The sequence below is a fragment of the Microtus ochrogaster genome, unplaced genomic scaffold (genome assembly GCF_000317375.1).
Source record: "Microtus ochrogaster isolate Prairie Vole_2 unplaced genomic scaffold, MicOch1.0 UNK3, whole genome shotgun sequence".
NCBI classification, from domain to species: Eukaryota; Metazoa; Chordata; class Mammalia; order Rodentia; family Cricetidae; genus Microtus; species Microtus ochrogaster.
Genome location: NW_004949101.1, coordinates 18059491 through 18064894, shown reverse-complemented (window position 1 = coordinate 18064894; position 5404 = coordinate 18059491). Strand labels below are relative to the sequence as shown.

General features: G+C 46.3%; 1 pseudogene; it reads left to right on the top strand.

The window, feature by feature from the left end:
• LOC101989040 overlaps window positions 1-5027 on the top strand; it is a 13369-nt pseudogene extending 8342 nt beyond the window's left edge.
• Window positions 5028-5404: the final 377 nt, after the last annotated feature.

Below are 5404 nucleotides of genomic sequence, written 5' to 3'. Positions count from 1 at the left end.
GAGGGAGGGAGGGAAAAACATCCATGCTCATGGATTGATAGGAATAACATTATAAAAATAGGCAACTTAGCAAAAGTTAGTTAAGGATTCAGTGAGATCCCAATCAAAATCCATAACTCATCCCTCACAGAACTATCCTCAAGTTTATTTGGAACCACCAAACACCACAGATAACTAAAACTATCCTGAGGACAAGAACAGAGCTGGAGGTGTTACCATTCCAGACACGAAGGTGCATTAACGAGCCGCAGTAAGAAAAGCAATACGGTAGTGGTGAAAAGACAGCCGTGTAGACCAATGGGGCAGCCTCAAAGAACCAGACAGAAGTCCATGTAACTTCAGCCACTTAATGTTTGATCAGGATGCCAAAAACACAAGCTGGTGAAAACAAACACCATCAACAAATGGAGCTGGGAAAACTGGATGTTCACAAACAGGAGAGTGAAATTACCCTGTATGAAAACCAACTCCAAATGGATCAAAGACCGAAACTTAAAACCTGAAACCCCGAAACTGCTAGAAGAAAACATAGACGGAGCCATACAGGATAAAGGTGTGGGAAAAGGATTTCTGAACAGGACTCCTTTTGCCCAGGGATTAAGGCCAACAATTTATAAGGGAGACTTCATAAAACTAAAAAGCTTCCTCAAAGCTAAAGAAGCAATCATCTGAGCAGAGAGGAAACCCACAGAATGGGAGAGAATCGTAGCCAGCTGTACTTCTGACAGAGGATTAATATCCAGAACATACAAAGAACTCAGAAAACCCCAAAGAATTAGAAAAAAATATGACTCATTCAAAAAATGGGTATGAGATCTGAACAAGAGTTCTCAAAAAAAAAAAAAAAAAGATAGCTAAGGAATATCTCCAAAAAAAAAAAATGTTCATCATTTCTAGCAATTAGGGCAATGCAAATCAAAACAAGTTTGAGATTTTATCTTAACCCAGTGAGAATGGCAAAGATCAACAAAACAACCAGCAAAAAACGCTGGAAGCCGTGGGGGGGGGGGAGCGTGTGTTCACTGCTGCTGGGGTTGCTGACTGGAACTACAACTGTGGAGAAAAGCGGGAAGGATTCTCAGAGAGCTAAAAATAAACCTGCCATATGACACAGCTATGCCCTCCTTGGCATACCCCCAAAGTACTTCACACCCTATTGCACCCACACTTGCTCAGCTATGTCCACTGGTGCTCTGCTCACAATAGCTAAGAAATGGAGGCAAACAAAATGCCCCACAGCCTCCAGATTGATAAGGAAATGTGGTACATAATTACTATGGAGTATTATTCAGCTGTAAAGAAAACTAAAACAAAGAACTTGGCAGATAAACGGGTGGATCTAGAAAAGGTCATATTGAGTGAGGTAACCCAGACCCAGACAGACAAACATTACGTGTTCTCTCTCATTGGAGGCTCCTAGCTCCAAATCCTCAAGTACATATCTCAGAGTAACCGCAGAAAGCATGTAAATAAAAAGAGGCCATTCCTTTAGTAAGGGGGGGCATTCCCGGAGTAAAGGGGTTGGGAAACAATATAGAGGGAAGTAGCAGGGCACAGGGATCTGTTCAGATTGACAGGGAAAGGGGGCTCTTTAGTGAGAGGGGAAGGGGGTAAATACAACAGAAAGCAGGAGGAGGGTAAAGGGGAATAACAAGATACAGTGGGGAAAGGGTGGACCCTTTAGTGAGGGAGGAGGGTAAATTAACAATAAGGATGTCAGGAAAGGTAATAAGAAATCGTATTATTAGCTATTTATCTCAACAAGACACTGTAGATGCATGATTCTATATATAAATATATAGTTCAAATAAGCTTTTCTCATCTGGCCTGGCAATGCTCCCTCGAAGAATCAAAGACTTTTTCTAAGTAAATCCCCAGGAGCAGACAGAGAAGCCCTTACCCAGGTTCTCCAGATGATTCCCAAAACATACAGCCTATTGCTGTTGACCTTTCATCCTCCAGAGGCAGAAGGTAAGCCCTATTGCTGAAGCCACTGCGCACTTCAGAAACAGGATCTAGAGGCCTCTGAACAGGAACTGAGCCGGATGCTCCCTCCCTGAAGACTAGTTTTCATGATGTAAGAAGATACCAGGCAAGCTTTCGAAGGAGAGAAGCAACCAACAGCCCTACCCAGCCATGACAGCTGTGAACCACAACAATGACCAGCACAGCAGAATAACCCTGGCGTTGCAATAGTGGCATGAATATCTTGGTGGTAACCAACGATCCTCTCAATGGACTTAAGATGTGCTCAGCAAGAGTGAAACCATTCATGGTACTGGGAACCTAGCCAACTACTTAGGGTTAATGAAGTCATGGCTCTTGGAAGAGAGCTTACTTTTCTAAGACAGCATAATCCACAACGACAATCTAAACATTTGCCTTATAACCACAGATAAGTACAGTCCTCAGCCCTCTTCAAGGAAACTTATCTTTGCCGCAGATGGAGGATACGATAGACATCCACAACCAATCAAAATGTAACGTTGTGGAACACAACCCCAACGGATACATCTGCAAAACACTCCTGCATCTAAGGCTCAGGGAACATTACAGAAAGATGGTAAGAGCCAGAGGACCAGGCAGTTTGCTCTGAGATTGTGTCTCCTAGCAATATCAGAAGTTACAACCATAAAAATCTCACCAATGTCACTGCCTAAACACGAGCTGAACAAGAATGACACAAACAGACACGCCAAAGTGGATGAGGGAAGCCCCTGTGGCCTCAGCCTTACACTGAGAACTGAGTGTTATTAAGCAATAACAGAAATAGTCTTGTCAGGAAAGAGCACATCTAGTTCCAAATAGTCAGCCCTGAGAACATCCATACAAGCAGCACTGCACAGACTACACAGGTCATATTTAGGAATGTATCTGTGCATACATACATAAATATACATACAACAGTTAATGGAAAAAAGAGGCTGTGATTTTGAAGGGGGGTGTGGAAGGATCTCTGGGAGGGTTTAAAGGGAAGAGAGAAGTGGACATAATTTTGCTAAAACCTCAAAAATAAAAGAAAGAACTCAATAATACTAAAATTGCCCTGTTGTGTTGGCAGCTGGAGAGAAGGCTAAGCAGTGGCAGAGACTGCAGCTTTGGGGCAGGGGTGACTGCAGACTATGACCTCAGCACTGGGCTGGGCCAATTGCATAGACAGCAGTGGCAGTGGAGACCAGAGCCCTGGAGCAGACCCATTGAGCTGAGGGAGCTCCTGGACCTCACCTCGGTGCTGGAGCTGTGGCTCAACACAGCCACAGACCCACACACAGTGGAGCAGGAGTGTTCAGCTATCTAGAATTTCTGCGAGTGTTTTAACAATAACCCCAATGGCCTGGCATATACACCCTGGCTAGTGGTCCAAAGATCCAGTCTCCACAAGAGAAGGAAGCCCCTTACTCCCTGACCATGCTGGAAATGTGCAGGCACCGCTTCCGGGGTGGGGGAAGTGGAGGGGCAATAATCCACATGGAGGAGGCCAAGTTCCACTTCCTGAACAAGCTGATCAAAGTATTATCCCCAAAGTACCTAGGGGCATGGGTAATAGAGAAGGTTAAAGGAAGAGTTACTGGATTTCTCTTCAGCTGGATGGTCTGGTTTCCAGAAGACATCAAGATCCGAGATGCTCATCAAGCGCTGAAGAAGCAAGGACTAACACAGCAAGATCCTAAGCCAGTGATGGATAAAATCTTGCCCCCACCTTCTTCCTGGCCAAAGAGCTCCATCTTTGATGCTGACGAGGAAATGTCAAAGTCTCTGCCAAGACTTCTCAAGAGCAAACACTCTGAGGACCTTCCGACTGCAAACCGGCTGATGGAGAATTTGGTCAAGGAGGAACAAGGAAAGTCTGAGACGGTTTTCAAGTGAGTCAGTGCGATGGGGGAAGTACAGAACCACATGAAGATGCTGTGGGAGATGCTGAGCTTGTACCACAGGCCAGGCGCAGCCCTGCCTGACCACGAGGTCCTGCATGCAAGTTGTTTATGAAAGATGTGAGAAGCTCTGGTGGACCCTGTTCCAGTTAGCAAGTGACACAGCCGATGGTAAGGATGCACTGGTGGAGATTCTTCAAGCAAATGGCCTGCTCATCCAGGGCTTTCTGGCTGCACAAACAGATGGCAGAGGGCTGAGTCAATGTGGTTGAAGTCAACACAGTGACCCACTGCGGAGGGAGACATTCCTGTCCCCAGAGTCTCTCTGAATCAAATAGCCTACAGAAAGGCTGCCCCTCGTTGACCTGGAAGCTCCAGTTTTGCTTCATTAGGACCCGGCACCCATAGAGATCAGTGATACAATGGTACCGCTGGGAACAAGGTTGTGATTCCAAGTTGCTGTAAAGACAAGCAGGTGGCTGCCCTTACACTCCTGGGGGTTGGCGTCCAGAGCCTTTCAGCCTGCAGGAGTGTTGCTGGATCTCTTCTCGCCACAGCCATCTCCAGGACCACTGAATTAGGTTCTGCAAAAAGAGCATCCCCAAAGAAGTACCACCAGATACCAAGTCCTCTTCAGGTTGTCCCTGGGAGGCTGGACCACTGGCTTCTTCCCCAGCCTCACAGAATATACCTCTGGCTCAAGTGTACATCCCACTGGAATCTGTGAAGCCCAGCAGCCTGCCACCCAGCATCGTGTGTGACCGGAATGGCTTCAGAATTCTGCTGCACTTTCCCCAGACTGGGGCCCCTGGCCACCCAGATGTGCAGGTGCTGCTGTTGGCCATGATGAGCACTGCCACCCAGCTTGTCTGGGACAGTATGATTCAGGTGACTGTCACCAAGTCAATGCGAGTGAAGCTGCAGCCAGCATCCAGCTCCAAGCTCCCTGCATTTAGTCCTTTGATGCCTCCAGTCAAGGTATCTCAGATGCTGCTGTTTGACAACCCACACCAAGACCCTATCCAGTTGCATTATAAGCTGACTTTCAACCAGGGCGGGCAGCCATTCAAAGCAGAAGCAAAAGACTTTCTAGCTTGGCTGGCTATTTTGAGCACTGCCAAGACTTCTCACCCAAGGCTCTTCAGGCAAACTTAGGCCAGTGTTCCTTTCACTGACTGGTAGGACTTGTTGTAACATAGTTCAAACTGCCAAGTGTTCTTTCCTGATGTCACTCCTTGATTGCTGATCTTGATTGCTGATCTATGTCTGTAGATCATTGGGATATGGGCAGTGTGGGGGATGCTGACAACTTTTGAGATCATCTCTGCTGCACTCATATCTGCTTCTGCATATTGGTTTTTACTGTTGTTCCTGCCTGAGGTTGGAGTTTTATAAGCCAAAACTTTTCCCATGTGTTGCTATCTTTTCCTTTGTCCACTCTGTGCCTTGTCAGCCTTGGAAAGTCTTAGTTGCTCCCAGGCTGTTATTCTGAGGGACCTTAGAAAGGAACCTGATTGGTCTCATGACAAAGA